General features: G+C 44.3%; 1 long non-coding RNA gene across 2 annotated transcripts; it reads left to right on the top strand.

Annotated features, from left to right (window-relative positions):
• The first annotated feature begins 1,235 nt into the window (after positions 1–1,235).
• Positions 1,236–5,068, top strand: LOC128574229 (uncharacterized). 2 transcript variants are annotated; one of them, XR_008376649.1, is made up of 3 exons: positions 1,236–1,295; positions 2,376–2,450; positions 5,019–5,068. It is a non-coding gene; the product is annotated as an uncharacterized LOC128574229 (long non-coding RNA). The 2 variants fall into 2 exon arrangements; XR_008376648.1 differs by having other exon boundaries at positions 2,376–2,482.
• The last annotated feature ends 15,040 nt before the right edge of the window (positions 5,069–20,108 follow it).

The following is a 20,108-nucleotide window of genomic DNA, read 5'->3' as shown; positions in this document are numbered from 1 at the left end:
CTGGGGGGCAGATCCATGGGTGTGAGGGTAGGAGCCAGGTGAGGATAAGGAGATGTGCATGGGCTCCCTCCAGAGAAGAGAGAGAAGGGGGTCTTTGGATGGAAGGTCTTGGGATGTCAATGTTAGAGGAGAGACTGGAAGGGCTAGAGGGGCAGAGAGTGTGCCTGGGATGCAGGAGGTAGAGGTGGTGCTCCTAGAGCATGTTCCTTGTGTTGGCACGAAAGACAGTCCACTACACCTAGCCCATCTATTGCTGCCCCTTCTGTCCGCTACTCAGAGATTGGCTTTCCAACCCCCTGAGCACTTGTCCGCACCAGTCTCCTATTTCTGTCCACACTGTTTGCTGCTGTTTGCCTGCCAGAATGGGACTTCCTGAGGTGGAGGACTTGCCTGCCCTGTTGCTTACTATGTCCCCCAGAGTTCAGCACAGGCTGGCAGAGCAGATGCTCAGTAATGTTGCATGAGTGAGTGCAGGTGAGCAAGTGGGCTTGTGTTCCTGGCGGCCCTGGGAAGGTTCCTAGGCCAGGAGAGGCCTGCCGTCTGCCAGAATGCTAGTGCTGACATCCATCCTCTCTAGACAGCAGCCAGGTGGACACAAGTGGTTATGCTGTACGGAAGTGTGGCCTGTGAGCTGTAGCCTGTGAGCTGTGGGCTGTGCAGCCTTCCCACTCCTTGTCCTGGGCTGCCCTCATGAGTACCTCAGCCACCATTGTCACCGGGCTGCTGTGCCAGGAGAAGTGGAGAAGGCTCTGGTGCCTGTAGCTGAGCCAAGTGTGCCCAGCTTGCTCACAGCCTCCATGCTTTATCCCCACAGGCTGCGGTGCCTCTGCCACTACATAGTGACCATGCGCTACTTCGAGATGGTCATCCTCGTGGTCATTGCCCTGAGTAGCATTGCTCTGGCTGCAGAGGACCCTGTGCGGACAGACTCTCCCAGAAACAATGTGAGTGGCAGAGGGGCTGGCTTCTCCCCTAACATCCTCCCTCTCTGCTATGTCTCCTCCTCAGGCGTGCAGGGCCCAGTGTCTGAAGGCAGGAGTAGCAGGGGTTGGGGCTGCAGCCAGGGGACTAGCCCAAAGGGATGGATGCATGTCTGAGCCCTGCCTCCTAATGCCCAAGCCCACAGCTCCCAGATTGGCTGTCTGCCCAGTGACTCAGAGGAGCTCGGAGCCCCTGCAGCAACCCTGGCTCAGGCCCCAGCTTGGTGTTTGGAATAACCTTCCTTTTGTTTTCAGGCTCTGAAGTACATGGACTACATCTTCACAGGTGTCTTCACCTTTGAGATGGTGATAAAGGTGAGCTGTGTGGCCATCCCAGCTACCTAGTGTTTTGCTCATCTTCCCACATGAGATGGGGCTAAGGCTGGGGGTTAAGCCACATTCCTAGTAGCCTCTGGTGAGGGTGCACAGTGGGCGGGTAAGCAGTGAGTATATGCATACGTGTGTGAGGACATGAGAGCACCTGCTGCATGCATATGGGGTGTGTTTTGAGAACAAGAGGCTTCGTCATTCATTGAGGACCCCTTGTGCAGGATCGCCTCCCCAGCAGTGCCTGGGTCCCTGCTGCACTCCACTCCTGGAACAGGACACTTTGGGTTCAGCTCCTTCCCTAGGGCTGCTGTGTGACAGGAGGCCAAGAAGCCTGGAGAGAGCTGGGGGGCCGTGGGAAGTAGGCAGTGAAGACACAAATTTAAAAGGGGTCTGGCATTTGCCTGGTAACAGGCTCAGGGTCTGCCGCCTCACTGCAGCCTTCATTTCTGTCTCTACGTGTGGATCTGAGTGTTCCCTTATCAGTGTCTGACAGGCATGTGCTCAGCGTGGTTGGATGTGCACACGTGTGTGTACACCTGTGACTTCAGCATGTGTGCCCAGTGCATACTCTCAGGGTGGCACTCGGCACATCATCATGTTTTATAAATGAGGAAACTGAGGCTACAGAGGTCCTGGCACCTGTTCCAAGTCCCCACACAGGGAGTGGCAGAGCCAGGCCACAAATGAAAGTCCTATAACCTGGACCAGCTGCTCTTCCTGCTGCATTGAGCCGGCCCTCTGAAGGTGTGGCAGAGCATGGCCCTGCAGAGCACATGGTGGCAGACCCTCCCAGTCTCATTCAGGCTTCAGGGTGGCAGGGAGCCCAGGCAGGGTGCCAGGCTGTCATGAACTGTGACACTGGGGTCAGTGACCTTGAGTCCCTTAGAGGGTATGACCTGGACTGTGACCTCTGCCCTGGGAGGGCATGTGAGCATGTTCCGAGGCTGCAATGAGGTCACAGATGTGCGAACCTTTGCTGAGAGGGAGTGACCCTGTGACACCAGGACCTGGCTCTACCTCTTTTCTGGAACATTATATTCGCTAATGTGTGTTTCTCACCTGAAGATGATTGACTTGGGACTGCTCCTTCACCCTGGAGCCTACTTCCGGGACCTGTGGAACATTCTGGACTTCATTGTGGTCAGTGGGGCCCTGGTGGTGTTTGCCTTCTCGTAAGTAACCATATTGGCTCTGGTCTGGCTGCGTGCAGCCCCCAGAACCGTGGTACAATCATGTTAGGGTGGCCAAGGAGAAGACCTTGAGTGTAGGGGCATGGGGTGATGTCTGTGGGCCATATGGAACTGGTCCAGCTTCCTGGAGCTGGGCTCTATGGGGCCAGGGGACCTGAGGGGACCCGAGGCCTGTCTGTCCCTGATGTCCCACAGGTACCCGGTGGTTCTAGGACTGGGTGCAGCCCCACAGGGCCCATACAAGCAGCTTTACCTGAGGTGAGCATCTGGGCCAGTGCTGTTCCCAGCCAGAGTTGGAGGTCATCTTACCCTCTTGGGGTATTGGGCTGTTCCTTCTGCCTCCTTTGTGGGAATACTCCCCCTGCTGGAGTGGGGCCTAGAGAGAACTCTGTCAGGCCTTGCGTGGAGAGTGTCAGGGCCTGGGGGGACCTGGTGGGTGCAGAGGGCAGCTGTGAAGTGAGAGCCAGAGACAAGGAAGGCCCCTGACAGTCGATAGGCAACACTGGGGGCTTTGCCTTCTCTGAGCCTACTGGGAAGGCTGCACCTGCACAAAGGCCCCTCCTATCCTGCCAGTGTCACTGACTCTGCTCTTTTTGCCTCCTTGTTGCTGGATTCGGGAGGAGCACCATGGGGTAATGCTTCTCTCTCTCTCCCCCATGCGTCCGGCATCACAGCTCCAATGGCCTCTCTCCAGACCATTTCATCACCAGCCTCGCCTCCTGCTCACCCACATTCCCCATCTGGGCTGCATGCTGCTAGGAGCCATGTACCCAAGCCCAGTGTTTCTGTCATGCCTTGGGTTGGGGCCTAGGGTTGGACATGGTCAGCCCTTGCTGCGGTATTTCCTAAAGATCAAGGTGTCCTGGTCACGTGCTAGAGGCTGAGAATATCAGCTGGAAGGCAGTGAGGTGGCAACTTCCAGCTGTGGCCATAGGCCCCAGGATGTTGGACCTCTTAAGCTGCTTCCTCTGAGGCTCCTTTCTTGAAGTGCAGCTTCCTCCCCACTCCTTCCTGACCACATCAGTGCCCAGCCATACCCAGCTTCCCCTCTGGGTGTCTTAATGAACCCTCCTTCCATGGTAAAGGGAACGAGAACTTTGCCAGGGTGTTGGAAGGGTCCTGCAATGAGGACAGTGAAGCCAGGGATGCTGGACAGTCCCAGCAGGAGGAGAGAGGTGAGACCCAGCCAGGTGGCTTCAGAGGAAGAGAATGGGAGGCATCCCTGAGCTGGCTATTCTGCATGGATGTCAGATGGCTGCTCTTCCCAGACAGGCAGTGTGGCCTTCCTCCTGCTCTGCCCCACCCCAGGCCAGCGTCTGTCCTCCCTTCTCTGTCTGGCAGAGGAGGGTGGTTTGAGAGTAGGTTCAGGGGCTTCTGCAGTGATGGAAATAGCCAACTTAGAGGGGCTGGGCTTTGCCCACCTGAAAACTCAGCATTGCAGGGGAGTTTAATTGGACTCTGGGGTGTAGGCTGCTGCTGGGGCAGCAGAGGACTGGGTATCCAGACTCTCCAGCCCCATGAAGGCCTGAGACACTCTGCCCACCCCACCCAGTGGGCCCAGGAAGACCCCTAAGGATAGGACCACACACACCCATGCAGGCCATTGCCCACTGAGTAAAGAAGCCAGAGCCCCAGGTATGAATGAAGCCCACTCCATCCTGTCCACTCCTGCCCGCATGGACTAAGGGCTTTATGCTTCTGATAATAGGCTCTCCATGAAGCCTGGCCTGGCCTCGCCTCAGGTGGAGTTGGTAGGAGGTCAGTAGGTTGGCCCCCAGTGCCTGCTAGGCCCAGTTCCTGGGGCCCTGGCAAGCAGAGGCAGCACCTAGGTCTGCTCTGGCTTTTCCTGCGAGAGTCCCTGATGTGGGCACATGAACCCTGGACTTCGGAGCTTGTTTCTAGTGCCTGAGTTTTCTTTTCCCTGACTTTCTCCCTGCTCCCCTCTGTGTGAGTTTCCCTGTCCACTGCTCTGTCTGTGGCTCCCTCCCTCCTTCCTCACTCATGGTTTATGTATGTAACGTCTCTTTCTTACTTTCCTTCCCCACTTCCCTCTTCTTTTCTGTCAGCTTTTTGTCATCTGCAATAGTGTTAGGGTGGCCAAGGAGAACTGTAGGAAGAGGCCAGACACGGCCCCCTTACCTCCCTCTGCCAGGACTGAGAAAGCAGGGGGAAAGCCCTTCCAGAATGTTGCGGTACTAAAGGACTACAGTACTGATACAGGCCCCCTCTCCTCTGCTCCTGGAAGCTGGCTCGGGGTGGCTGTCAGAGTGTGGTTGAGGGAACTCTGGGCTCTCCCTGTGCCCCAGATGCTGCTGTCTTGGTGCTGGTCCCAGCCTGGCCCCTGTCCTCAGATGAGGCCCCAGGCAGGCAACCATGGGAAGAGCCAAGTGGCCTGTGGTACCTGCAGGGCAAGGCCTCCCTGCTTCTGGATACAGAGGGGTATGAGCCAGACCCTGGGGGGCTGCATGGGTGCCACTCACAACTCCACCTGTCTGCATCTGTGGTTTCTCCCTTCTAGAGGATCCAAAGGGAAAGACATCAACACCATCAAGTCCCTAAGAGTTCTGCGCGTCTTACGGTCCCTCAAGACCATCAAACGGTTACCCAAGCTCAAGGTTAGAGCCTGGACCTGGGGCTTGAAGGAAGGGTGTGCTGTGCGTGTATGCACACGTGTGTGCATATATGAGCATGCATTTACGTATGTCTACTCAAATCATACACCTACATGAAGGAGATGGGCTCACTTAGCTGCAAAACCTTACCCAAGTAGACCTTGTTCCCAACATTCCCCTTCGTTAGCCCAGCAGGACCAAAGGTTTTCTTCAGTAGCCACAGTGCAGGGCCGAAGGGGATGTCTAGAGAGGTGGAGGATCATGGAGGGGAGATGATGCTAGGACACAGGCTCCAGGAAGTTTAGGATTCAGGAGATGGGCATGGCTGAGGTTGTGGACAGAGGATGAGTGTAGCCCAAACATTTGGAATTGGGCTAAAATCTAATCTTGATGGAGTGTGTGCTGGGCACTGTGCTAAGTACTCATTTAATCCTCCAAATTTTTTGTGCTAGTTCCTGTTATTAATAGCTTAGAAAAGCAAGCCATGGAGCATTAAGCAATGTAGGAGCAGAAAAAAGTTTGCTTAGAATGCTGAGCCCCTTGGCGCCGCAGGCTGTAGAGGACGCAGGGTACCTCGGCGTGGCCCGCGACTGCTCCTGGGCGTTGTGGCTGTGATGGAACGCACAGCTCCTCAGCGCCGCCCTTTGCGAGGGGACCAGGCCTGGCGACCACCTCAGCGCGACGCCCTCAGGACACCGGGGTTCTGCGATTCCAACCCTGAGTGCGACTTTCCTGTCCCAGCCCTGCCTGCCCAGGGGCAGCTGGTGTTCAGAGAACCGGGAGGGGGAGGTTCTGTGTTGAAAATGGAGAGTGCTGTGTCCAAGGTCCAGCATCGCTGCCCCACGTTCCATTTGCAGGTCAAGGAGGGTGGGCCCTCAGGCAGGCAGGCGGGATGGACAGGGACTAGGCTGCCAGCCCGCTGCCACCACAGCCGGGGCTGCAACTCGTTGTCAGGTGCCTGCAGTGACTGTCCAGAAATCCCAGATCTCGCGACGCCCTCAGCAGCACCAATGCAAGGGCGGGGGCCTCAGCCTGCGCCAAGCCCGGCGATGGGCCCGGCACTAGCAGCAGCACTCAGGGGCGGAACAGGCTGCACCGCTGAACCCTGAGGTCGGTGTGTCCAGCGCTCAAGGACTCGTGTCCAGCATGCGTCCCAAGGGCCCTACCGACTCCGTGGGCCAGCTCCTGCTGGGCCCATGCTGGGAGTATGGGGTCCGCGCCCACCAGGCAGTCTGGCTGAGCGGCTGCTGCCAGGTCATTGGCCAGGCTTGACTGCAACTGAGGTGTCAGGTGCCTTGTTCCTTCCTTCTAGGAGCACAGGCAGGTTCCTAGTTGCAGGGCTGCTCCCCACAGTCCCTGGCCCTGTCCAAACAGCAGCAAGGACAGGAAATATCTGCCTGAGCTGAGAGGGTACAGAACTCCCTAGATCCCTCCTGCACGCACCATGTGCAGCAGGTGTGCCAGGCCTGGCGGGCAGTGTACGAGGACCCTGTGCACCCAGGGAGCCCCGAGGTCCAGCTCTGTAGCCACGCCCTGCACGCCCAGGCACCAGCTGCACACAACTTCCGGACGCCAGCGCGGGTCTTCCTGCGCACGCGCACTGCGGTTGCTAGCCTTCGGTTGTACCGGTCTGACCACGGAACCGCCAGGCTTGTTTCCTGGAGTTGCTGCCAGACCTGGTTAGGACACCGTCCTAGGGCTACGCTGAGCGAGAAAGCGGAGGGGAGGGGGTGGGGGAAGGGAGTCTACGGAGCCAGGAGCTCTATCTAAAAGAAATTGTTAGCTGCAGGTGGAGATGGGCAACACAGCCTTGACCCCTTTGGTCCACCAGTACTGGGACCAGAATCAGGACCCAGTCTTCTCAACGGCCGGGTATGAGGTCAAATTTAAGGACCTCAAGACTCTCCACAGAGCTGCCTACGAGGGCGACCTCTATGACATGATGGACCTGGTCCATTTGAAAAGAAATAAGTTAAATGCATATGACAAGAAGAAGAGGTAATAGGAACAGGGAGCCGGGTGGCTCGGGCTGGGGCGGGGGGCAGGGGTTGGGTGGGATGGGGTTGGGGGTGGCGGCGTGGGTGGTGAGAGGTGGGATGACCAGGTGTGAGGGATGAGGTGTGAGGGGGGAGACGCCCCCTTTCATGGGCTCCCTGGGCCAGCCCTCCTGTCGCCAGGGCTCCTTAGAAACTGAGATGGGGAAGTCTGGGAGAGGTCCCGCGCCCCACTGGGGCCACCACTATGGGCAGCAGAGCAAAAGCTGAACCTCATCTGTTTCCATTCCACTCCAGATTCCCCTTATACAGCTCTGTATTGACCTTTTTTGTTTGTTTGTTTTTTGGAGACAGAGTCTCACTTTTTTGCCCTGGATAGAATGCTGTGGCGTCATAGCTCCCCAACAACCTCAAGCACTTGTCTTGTCTCAGCCTCCAGAGTAGCTGGGACTACAGGAACTCGCCACAACACCTGGCTATTTTTAGAGATGTGGTCTCGCTCTGGCTCAGGCTGGTCTTGAACCTGTGAGCTCAGGCAATCCACCCGCCTCGGCATCCAGAGTGCTAGGATTACAGACGCGAGCCCCTGTGGCCAGCCTGTATTGACCATTTTAAAGTAATTTAACCAAGAAAATTAGGTATAACCGCATTTTATTTTTGATGTACACATTTTAGAACATAATGTTCTGTATATTATGGAAAAGTACATAATGAGAGAATTCCTACAATATGTCCACCTCTGAGCTAACACATCTTTAGATCAAGTCCAATTTCCATTTTATATCGAAGTGCAGCCGTGGGTTTGCGTTCTCTACCGAGGGGGTCTTGGAAAGCAATTTTAAAGTGGTAAGATGATTGCATGTGCTTGAGTAGGAAGACTTATTTTCCTGAAAATGTGAGCTCTTTCCATGTTTATTAATTTTAAATCAGCCAAATAAAAATGCCAAAATTTTTCAATTTTTGAGTTGCATATGGTATCCATCTTTTGTTATTGTCATGATATTAAGAAACATTTGTAATGGTGTGAATAAAGACTTGCCTATTTAGATATCAAAATGTGCTATTAAGGTCCACAAATTTTTTACTAACATTTGAAAAGACACATGAATGAATGGCACAAAATATAAAATCCAGATACACCAAATGTATAGGAGAATTTAGAACTTGATAATGGTGACATTTTATATTATTAGCGAACAATGAATTTTTCATAACTGAGGTGTCTGTTAGCTGGAAATAAAGTAGATAGATTTTTAATTCACAAAAGTAAGTTCATGGCTGGGCACCGTCAGGTCAGTGGTTAGGACACCGGCCACATACACCGGGGGGTGGGGGTGGGGTGGGGGGGTGGGTTCCAAGAACAGCATGCTAAACAAAGACCACTACAACAAATATATAGTCAGGTGTTGTGGGGGCACCTATAATCTCAGCTACTTTGGAAGCTGAGGCAGGAGAATTGCTTAAGCTCAAGAGTGAGGTTGCTGTGAGCTGTGACCCCACGGAACTCTACCCAGGCCAACATAGTGAGAATCTGTCTCAAATAAATAAATACATAAATAAATGTAAGTTCATAATAAAATACATATTAAAAGTTTTAAATATACCAAATGAGGAAAGTACTAGGAACAAACCTAAATGCCTATTGAGATAGATACATTTTTATGGTAAGAAGCCCTTCCTCAGAATGACCTCTGAAGCAAGCTTTCTGAAGATTGTTTCAGCAAAATAAACGTTAAAACCCTCCGTATATGAGGGGAAAAAATTAACAAAACATGTTTACAAAATATTTGCAACACATCAAATGAAAATATATCTTAATTTGGGCAGCACCTGTGGTTCAAAGTGTAGGGCACTGGCCCCATAAACCAGGGGTGGCTGGTTCAAGCCCGGTCCTGGCCAAAACTGCAAGAAAAAAAAAAAGAATTCTAAAATTCTGCAAAGTACATTTTTCTTTACTAATCTACAATTGATCTATGGACCTGGGAAAAACATTTAGTGTTCCTGATAAGACAAGGACCTTAAATTAAAAAGGGAATACTTTTTTTTTCTATCCACAAAGTTTATAAAGATGCAATGTGGTGGTACTTATGCTTTTATGTGCTTATGACCTTTTAGATAGACTCCAACAAGTCGTAATAAAATATTTTTATGGAGTAATTAGAAATTCATAAAATTCGACTTTCTCAGCTCTGCTTAAAGTAACACTGTATTAAGGAGAACCTACATAACATGCCTGTGGCTCAGTGAGTAAGGCGCCGGCCCCATATGCCGAGGGTGGCGGGTTCAAACCCAGCCCCGGCCAAACTGCAACAACAAAAAAAAATAGCCGGGCGTTGTGGCGGGCGCCTGTAGTCCCAGCTGCTGTGGAGGCTGAGGCAAGAGAATCGCGTAAGCCCAAGAGTTAGAGGTTGCTGTGAGCTGTGTGACGCCACGGCACTCTACCGAGGGTGGTACAGTGAGACTCTGTCTCTACAAAAAAAAGAAACTTCAGTGCATCCATAGGGTAGTACAATATGTGACAGAATCCTAATCTGGCAGAAGCAGCCACTTAGGTAAGAGTGGCATATGAAGGTGGCATATGAACAGGTAGGTGTCAGCTGTCATGTGGAGGTGAACTTTTAAGATATACAGTGAGGAAAATGTCAATTTGCTGATATGTACACGTGGACTATGGCAATGTGTTAGCTGAAAATATGTAAAAAGTTTGACAAAAGCAGTTAGTGTTAGAAATTGGTATACGACTAAGATTTTTCTTTTTTTCCCTGTGATTTCTGCAGTGAACCTGTATAAGTTTTAGTAGCAGCTTATTATTAATGAAATAATCCGTTCACAAGGATTATGGGATATGAATCTTACACAAGAAAAATAATTTCCCACTTTTTATTAATTCATTTATTTGAATTAGTATCTTCTGCTAACTTGTAGTCTCTTCAAAATGAATCTTTTTACCTGTATCTGTGCATGTATATTCTGTTGCGTATACATTTTATTATGCACATTGTTTTCATCATATGTATTTATTATATATACAAATAATTATAGATTCATCATTTTATTTGTGCCCTTAAGAAAATAAAGCTGGCAAATATAAATGATTATTAATCTTGCAAAAGTATTGCTTTACTTCTTGAGTTTTTCTTTTTTCTTTTAATTGAGCTCCCTATCCATCCTTTGAATCCATTTATTCTCCAAACATAAGCTGGAAACCTCTTTGGTAGGAGACATATACTATAGCCTTTCAGGACTGTTCCATCCCAAACCATCATGTTTCCCTGAGCAGCCTGAGGAAGATGAGAGGTTTAAAATTGTTGCATTAGGACTTGATCTCACATGCAGTTTTTCCTCCCTCCTGTTAAACACAGATAAAAAGATTCCTTTACTTTTGAAGAGAATAAAAGTTAGCATAAAAATAATTCCTAAAGTTAAACAATTATTTAAAAAGATATTTTAGTGACCTTTGAAATTTTATAACAGTCTTAATGACTAATACTAATCACTGGAAATATCTCCTTTACATGTCAATCAATCTAAGCACTGAATAATGAGCCACACTTTCCATTTGAATTCTGCATTTATTTTGTTTTAAATATTTTTGAAATCAAAATGAGAATTAACTTTCTTTTGAAAATTGTTGTTAATTCAGCCATCTTTTTGTCCTAGTACATTTAAAAACTAAAATTTATTTAAATGTCATTCATATAAAAATAAATGCTAGAGACCTGTGTGTGCCAAATCTCACTCACTGTAAAACCACCATGGAATGTGCTATGCCCCATTATCTTAAGTTCAATACTGTAATTTTTAAAATGCTGCCAATTATACTTATAATCATGAATTACAAGTGGCATTCCTAAATCAGAGATGTTATAATGGAAAAAAAAAGAAACATTATAATACAGTTGTATTTCTAATCTTTAAAACATACCACTGAGTAGATATGATTGTATCATTTTACTTTAATCAGAATGTCATCTTTCTTAGCATTCATAGTAATAGTTATAATAAACAACAATTACTGAGCTGTTATTTGTGCCAGGAACTGTTAAAAATGGTCAGCATCACAAGGGTATCCTGTAAGGTGTCCTTACTATTTCTTTTTTTTTTTTTTTTTTTTTTGCAGTTTTTGGCTGGGGCTGGGTTTCAACCCACCACAACTGGCATATGGGGCTGGTGCCCTACTCCTTTGAACTACAGGTGCCGCCTGCTCTTACTATTTTTATTTCCATTTTATCGATGAGGAAATTAAGACACAGAAAAGCTAAGCCAAAGTGTGTCCCAAACTGAAGTTACTGAATCCAAAGGCCAGTGTCTTTGGATTCCAATAGGCTGTTCTTTTGTTACACAGTGAGTGTTAATAAATATCGTTCTGTCTTCACAAGAAAATTAAGGATTTGTTCTGAAAACAGGAATAAATGAAACTTAATGCTTACAACTACGTGAATGATTACATGTTTTTAGTTAGTGTGCTATAATTTTTTAAAAAGGCTCTCTCAATTTTGTAGGAGTGCTTTGCATTTGGCTTGCGTAAGAGGCTATGCCAAGGTGTCCACTATGTTGATCGACAAGGACTGCGATCTGAACATCAGAGATGCTGAAGAGAGGACACCTCTGATAAAGGTATATAGTAGCCAGATTTCAGCTTGAGATGGATTTTATTTAAACCCATAGAATAAAAATGAATTTATCACAATTGAATATAACTAATAAGTGAAATCTGTGAAAGGTTTATATTGCATTCCTAGAACTTATGATCTATTTCTTGGTGTAAAACTGACAGGCCGTGCAATGCGAGAGACCGCAGTGTGTCACTCTCCTCTTAGAACGTGGCGCAGATCCCAACATCACGGATATCCACGGTAACTGCGCTCTCCACTATGCTGCCCACAGCGGCAATGTAGAGATTACAACAAAACTCCTTGAACATGGTGCCGCTACAGAGATAATGAACAAGGTATAGATTAACTGACTTTATTTTGAAAATATCGGAAATACATTTGTTTTAACATTGACATATGTAAGGGTTCAATTTTCCAAGTTTGGAAACTTAAGCATTCCCTAAAATAAAATATTTTGAAATAGCTCAATTGTCAAAGGTTTCTGTTTAAAAATTGGTACTTTCGAAGGAGCATGAGAGAGTACATCTTCTTTTATGCATTTATGTTAAATATTTGAGATAACACTGAATTTGTTGAAGGTTAAATTATTTTTTCAATTTTTTTACCATTCTGCTGTTTCTTTCTAATTATTGTAAAATAGCACAGAAAAGTCAATTTATCCTAGAAATAGGCTTTATCTTAAAACTTCGACAAAAGGAATGTATTTTACAAGAAATAGAAATCTTGCTGTTGACAGATTTCTTAAAAAATAATTTCTAGGAACATGATTTGCCTCACATAAGCAAGGGGTAAAGAGGCAAATGGGGAAAAGGGAAAGGAGACTGATCAGAAACACACAGGCCAGTTTAAAAACTGCATGATTGGGTAAATGAGGTGAAAGCTATGTTGATTAGTATGATGTAAGCACTTCAATTTGTTCAAATAATCAACACATTGAAAATGGCATAAATGTTTTTATGATCTATATACAAAAGACTTAATAAAAAATCATTAAAAAAATACATAACTGCAGGAAATACCAATAAGAGGGGGTTTTGCATGTTTTGTCCAGTTTTTTAACATTTAAACCAGAATCTCTATTTTGAGGGATAATAACTCTCAGTTTGAGAGAGTTAGTGAGAGGTAGACTTGCCTAGGCATCAATTTTAGGAGAACTCCGAGAAAACCAGATTGACAATGAGTATGATGAAGTAAGAAAGAAGGAAGAACAAATAATTAACTGATCATCCTAATTTGGCAGAAGCAGCCACTTTTAGGTAAGAGTGTAAACTCTGCTCTCAAGACCAGAATGTCTTGATGGGAAGGTGGGGGAGAAGGACCTTTTCCGTAGCAAAATCAAGGTGCATGTTCAGTTCACTAGTCCCTGTTCTCCCCTTCCCTAGAAACATTAAATGGAATTTTCAGTAATGACTCCACCTCTTACTCTTTCTTCTTTTTATCCAAATTCCCAAGTGGTAACATAATTGTCCATGTAGGTAGACAATGAGACAAAAGTGGTTTTCTGTTGCATTAGTTCTCCACTAGAATTGTGCAACACAATGAACTGGGGGGAATATAAAAGAATAATTTAGAAGTCTAGGCTCTGTCCTGAAGATTTTGATTCAGAAAATATAATAAGGTCCAAGCACGTATATTTAAAAATATTTCCTTGAAGGCAGGTACATGTTCGAGGGAGAGGGAGATTGAGGTAGGAAGGATCAGTCAATCTCAGGAGTTGTTTTTTTTTTTTTTTTTTTTTAGGCAGAGTCTCATTGTGTTCCCCTGGGTAGAGTACCTTGGCGTGACAGCTCACAGCAACCTCCAACTCTTGTTTAAGCAATTCTCTTGCGTCAGCCTCCCAAGAAGCTGGGACTACAGGTGTCTGTCACAATGCCGGGCTATTTTTTTGTTTTTGTTGTAGTTGTCATTGTTTGGCAGGCCTGGGCTGGCTTAGAACCTGCCAGCTCAGGTTTTTTTATATGGCCAGTGCCCTAGCTGCTGAGCTACAGGCACTGAACCAACCCAGGATTTCTTGACACTTTCTCTGACACTGTCCCTAAGAACAACACAATTTCTTCAAGACTCTGATGCACTGAGCACTTAAGTGTAATTATGAATTCACATGTATCAAAAATGTAAGAAATTTCTAGAGGCACTACTTCTCTTTCAATCTCTGCTTTCCAGTAATATTAGACTGATGTTTATGATGTCTTTTACTGCTTAAGAGGGTAAAAGGAATGTTACTGGCATTATCTGTTAGCTTACAGAGCACCTTCTTATTCTTTTCAACCATCAATCATTTACTGTTATTGAGAGGGATTTTAGAAATTTACTTGTGTATAGTCTTTCAATAAGTGCAGACTGACCATTTTAGTATTTCCTCTTTGTTATCATTCAGATGATTAAGTCAACAAATGTTTTTTACAAGTAGAGTTTTCTCAATCAGAATAGTAGTGAATCCTTTACCTTTTTTTTTAGTTGAAGCTGTAATATGAACTGTCTTAGCACATCTTTTAGGGCCACAGAGCTTCAGCATAATCAGGATCTCAGTTTGAAACACTGAAAACCATGAAGTTAGAATACATATAGGAATTTTTTTAAAAAAAATTATATTAGTCCTTAGTGATGGGGTCATATCTTAGAACTTAAAAAATGGCTTTTAAAATCTCTTTGTCTTTGCATCTATCAAATAATTGTTTTCCTGTTACAAAACCTATAAGCCTTTTTAAGTTAATCATGGTTGTAGTTGGATAGATGATGACATATGTTTTGCCTCAGCACCATCCCTTAAAAATGAAAATGATTTAGTGCCTTTACTTAGGCTGTAAACAATTCATGTAAGTCAGTATTAGAACTTCTATTAAGAAACCATTATATTTCTGCTTTATATTTTGCCGAAAAAAACATAATTTAAAGAGAAACCAGAAAAAAATGGATTAGAAAGTTAAATATGCATTAGATTTCCATTTACCATTTTCATCGAGAATAATGTTTCTCAGTGAACTTTCTAACAGCTGAGATAAAAATCGGTAATCTTTTTTTGTTATTGTTGTTTGTTTTGTTTTGTTTTGTTTTGAGACAGAGTCTCACTATGTCACCCTTGGTAGATTGCCATGGTGTCACAGCTCACAGCGACCTCAGACTCTTGGGCTTAAGTGATTCTCTTGCCTCAGCCTCCTAAGTAAAAAATTGATAATCTTATAACAGGAGACATCCCACGGGCCATTTAATGATAAGCAAGAAAAGTTCATTTGAAGTCTAGCTTTTTTTCACTCAGAAAACCTTAGTGAACCATTCGCAACAGGAGTGACAGACCAATTGGCATCTGGGGTCTTGTCACCATCGATAGAAGAGAGTCCTGAGTTGGTATACCTGGTGAAATCCTCCCCCTTTGTTGGAAAGCTTTCAAGGATCACGGAAACTCTAATTTCTCAAATGTTAGGGTTTGCCCCAAAAATGTATTGCCAAAGAGGGTTTAAGCAAATTCAAGAGATTGCTTTAATATTGGATATATAATGGAAAGTTTGGTAATATTTGTTATGCATAGATGATCATGGAAACTTTGTGTTGGGGGTACATACTTGTAAGTAGTCTTTGAAATCCAGTGTAAGAAATACTGATCTAGGGGTAATAATTTAGATCATTAACTCAATAAAAATACTGAAAATAGTTACTACTATATCTTAGAGTAGGGGGATATAGAGATATTAATAATAGATACTGCCTCTGCCCACAAGAAGCTCTTGGTTTAGATGAGAAACAATAAAGTATTATACTGTGGTAAATGCTGTGATAGAAGCAAAGATTCTTCAAAGCATTAAATGTCTGAACTGAGTTTTGGAGGTAACCTGAGTTGATGTGAAGAGGCAGATGAGAGGTGTTTCCAAGGGAAGGAGTGTCACATTGGAAAGCACAGAGTAATGAGAAGGAAGGGTCTACTTTTTATTTATTTTCTACCTTATGTGTACAATTTTAGGACCTTATATAAAGTTTTCCACTTATAAAAGTGTATAATTTTGTCCAGTATTGTATTAATTGTTTTTGCTGTATTGCAGAAAGACACCACACCACTCTTCCTTGCTCTGAAGGAAACCCATTCAGATGTGGCGGAACTTTTAATTAAGCATAAGGCAAATATACATCTAGTTGATGGATGTAGGAGGTATAGTAATTCGTTCTGTTTTTAAAACCTGAGTGGTATTCTAGAGTGGCAATAGTATCTCTCCTCAGAAATGTTAAATGAACAATAACGTTACCTCATAATTGTTGTATAGTGAAAAATATCCACACAGATCTTCAGTTACGCAGAAAAGCAGTTATTTTGACTGAGAAATATGAAGGACAGTATACAGAAGGATTTATCTTTTTTTTCAATATTGACTGATATTTGTTCGTAATTTGGTGTTTTGGTGATATATTAGCTGATAGGCTTTAGTTAGTTGTGTAAAATGTGGACTTAAACTTGTAGTTTACTTTATGACTTAATATGAAATTCTTCACTCTTTCATAGTATTTTTTAACAACTGTTGCTTATATGGTTTTCCTTTAGAATGTTCTGTGTCCCATAAATAGGAGCTGGGATTCATTTTCTCTTTTGAATGACTTAGTGAGTCTTTAAGTTGTTTTCTTTAAAGAATATTGACGTTAGATTATCCTTAAGTGACTATTAATTGCTATTACCAGATCCTGTGGGTTCATCAGCTTTTTTTCCATTTTTACTTCTAGTGTAGTTTGATGTTTTAGTTTTAATTGGCATGGGCAGAAGGATGAAAACTTTAACTGGATAAACTTTTCCTTGAATAAAATAAGCCATAGGTGGGTGATAAAGTGTAAACAGAGAGGCTTTAGATTCCCCGAAGCCTGGGTTGGATTCCTGGCTTTTCCACTTGCTAGGTGTGATGTTAGGAACATCATTTATCATCAGATGTGTTTTTTGATCTGAAAAGGAGCATAATCTGCCAAGGCTTATGGTGTGTAAAGTCTTATATGTACACACACAGAGACATATACACACAGATACGTATATATATACACACACACACACACACACAATAATTTAATGCAGTTCCTAGCACATGAATATCAGCATCAAAATCTGTAAGTACTCTGACTAAAATTATTACCATTATTATTGTTATTGGAAGCCTGCAAGTAGCTCTTACTTATTTGACCACTATCTGACTTTGAATGAAAATATATTCTATTTAGATAGGGAAGGAATGGAGAATTCTACATCTAAATCTTGCACTATGTAAGATAAGTGATCTCAGCGTAGTTTCTTGACCATTAAAGCCCTATAAATTAGCAACTTGTACTGTGTTATACCAGTGGTTAAGAGGCTTCCTTTTAGCTTCAGTGGAAATTGGCTAAAATGAACATTTCAGTACCCAAGATGTTCATGTCTGTAAGAACATTCTGCACGGACAGGCAGGATATTGAATTGGTAAAGTATATCCAATTAGTACTATAAATAACTTTTTTCAAGTTTGTAAGTGTGGGTTATCTTTCTTATTTTAGAACAGCGCTCATGCTTGCTGTACTTTGTAATTCGGAAAGCTTAGTGGATCTTCTTTTGGAGCAGAATATTAATGTCTTTGCGGAAGATTTATTTGGACGGACTATAGATAATTTTCTTCTTCCTGACTCTGAAAGGTAAGTGTACACGATAAAAGACTACTTAATCCTGGGTGGCACCCGTAGCACAGTGGTTAAGGTGCCAGCCATATGCACTGGGGGTGACAGGGTTGAACGGGGCCTGGGCCTGCTAAAACGACAATGACAATTGCAACAAAAAAATATCCAGGCATTGTGCAGGCACCTGTAGTCACAGCTACTCAGGAGCTTAGGCAAGAGAATTGCTTAATCCTAAGAGTTTGAGGTCGCTGTGAGCTATGATGACATGTCACTCTACCCAGGGGGACAAAGTAAGACTCTGTCTCAAAAAAAAAAAAAAAAAGAAAAAGAAAAAAGACCAGTTAATGTTAAATTGAGGTGTAAAATAATTATAACTATTGCAACTTGTACATCAGTTGAAATTTCATGGTTTGTTTCAGAAAGTTTTAGAATGGAAATGAGATAGCCGGAAGAAATCCAAAGGATGGAGGTGTTACAAGTAGTAATGAGTGCAGGGTTCTTAAGACTTTTAAGACCTTTGGGCGGCGACTGTGGCTCAGTGAGTAGGGCACCGGCCCCATATGCCGAGGGTGGCGGGTTCAAACCCAGCCCCGGCCAAACTGCAACAAAAAAAATAGCCGGGCGTTGTGGCGGGCGCCTGTAGTCCCAGCTGCTGTGGAGGCTGAGGCAAGAGAATCCCGTAAGCCCAAGAGTTAGAGGTTGCTGTGAGCCGTGTGACGCCACGGCACTCTACCCGAGGGCGGTACAGTGAGACTCTGTCTCTACAAAAAACAAAAAAAAAAAAAAAAGACTTTTAAGACCTTTAACCTTACGGATTTCAGTTTTATTTTGTTTTATTACAAGTACAGCCCCTATGCGTGGGATAAAGACAGTGTCACAACTCTTCTTTTTCTGAGTAGTTATATGGGTCGTGAAAGGTCCACTTTAGTAGAAGCTGTTGTACCATTCCCTGTTGTACTGTTGTGCTCTAGACCTTCCTCCTTGAAATTTTCAAGAACTGAACAGGTTTTAAAGTGCAAGAAAGGCAATCCTCTTTTATAAGGCAGAAAGGGGAGAAGAAGGACTTTGTACTCATTCTGTTTCCCCTGATTGTGTTGCTGCATTGTTGCCTGGAAACTGGTCCTGCAGTCTGGTAATTATGCTACTAGGAAGTCTTTGCTGATTCAGATGCCTCAGTCTCCATGGTCAAACACACTTAAACTTCAAAGTCATACTTTTTGTGGTTCACTTACATTTGCTTATATGCTTGTCCATTGTTCCCAAAAGCACTAGCATCGTTCTCTGCTCTGGCAGCTAGGCCTCTGACCTTTAGCCACACAAACACACAGTGAGCAAAGAGATCCCTTCCCCTACTTATATAGAGCTTATATGGAGCTCACATTTTAGTTTAGACTTAGCCTAATCCTTTGTACATTCTCCTTTAAAGTCCTTTTGTCTAGCAAATAGTAGCTGAGATTGTTCTAAACTGTCAGAGAGTTCCAAATAATGATGCAGGAAAGGAATGGAGTTCCGTTTCTTCTTTGTTACCAGATCTATGCCCTGAAGCCTACTTATAGCCTGTGCAGCACCTTTTCTTAGGCTGTAAAAGATCCCATGTCCTTCTCTAGTAGTGGACACCAACTTGTCCTTGGCCCTCAAATGATTTGTCCTCCATAATTATGAAAATCTTTGAAGCTACTTGGTTCTCTACCTCAAAATTTAAGAATGTTTTCAAATTCTATGTCAAATTCTAAGAATGTAGCTGCTGGATGTAAACCTCTGAATCTGAACAGGTTAGTTGTATTTACATGACAAATCAATACCAAAGCAAATAGACAACCTACCCAATAAGAAGATATATTTGCATATATTGAATTAGATAAAAGATTAATAACTAGGATCTACAGATAAACACAAAAGAACCAAGAATCCTTTACAACATAGAGCAAGAGAGATGAATAGAATCTTCTCTAAAGAAGACAGATGAATGGCTAACAAACATATGATAAAATGCTCATCATCCCCAATTATCCGAGAAATGCAAATCAAAACCACCCTGAGATATCACCTAAACCCATTGAGAATGGCCCACCTTATAAAGTCTCAAAACTACAGATGCTGGCATGGATGTGAAGAGAAGGGAACACTTTTGTACTGCTGGTGGGACTGCAAACTAGTACAACCTTTTTGGAAGGAAGTATGGAGATCCCTCAAAGAACTCAAACTAGACCTCCCATTTGATCCTGCAATCCCATTACTGGGCATCTGCCTAGAAGGAAAAAAACAAAACAAAAACATAAACATCTATTTACTTTAAGGACACTTGTGCTAGACTGTTTATCACAGCTCAATTTGCAATTGCTAAAATGTGGAAACAGCCTAAATGCCCACCCACCTAGGAATGAATTAGCAAACTGTGGTATATGTATACCATAGACTACTATGCAACCACTAAAAAAGATGCAGACTTTACATCTTTTGTATTAACCTGGATGGAAGTGGAAGACATTATTCTTAGCAAAGCATCACAAGAATGGAAAAGCAAGAATTCTATGTACTCAATTCTAATATGGGAAAAATTAGTGACCTAGCACACAGTGTGGGGGTTGAGGATGGGGAGAACAGAGAAAGGAAGGGGGTGGGAATCACAGGGGGTGGTACACGTTTTGGAGGTGGAACACTATTATTGGAAGGTCTTTATCTGACAAAAGCAATCAATGTAACCAGGTTCTTTAAATCCTCAATGAAGCCCCCAAAATAAAAAAAAAAAAGTTACATACAAAAGTAGAACATT

Source organism: Nycticebus coucang, chromosome 21 (genome assembly GCF_027406575.1).
Source record: "Nycticebus coucang isolate mNycCou1 chromosome 21, mNycCou1.pri, whole genome shotgun sequence".
Lineage (NCBI taxonomy): Eukaryota > Metazoa > Chordata > Mammalia > Primates > Lorisidae > Nycticebus > Nycticebus coucang.
The sequence above is the reverse complement of the archived record's forward strand: the minus strand, read 5'-3'. Positions and strand labels throughout refer to the sequence as shown.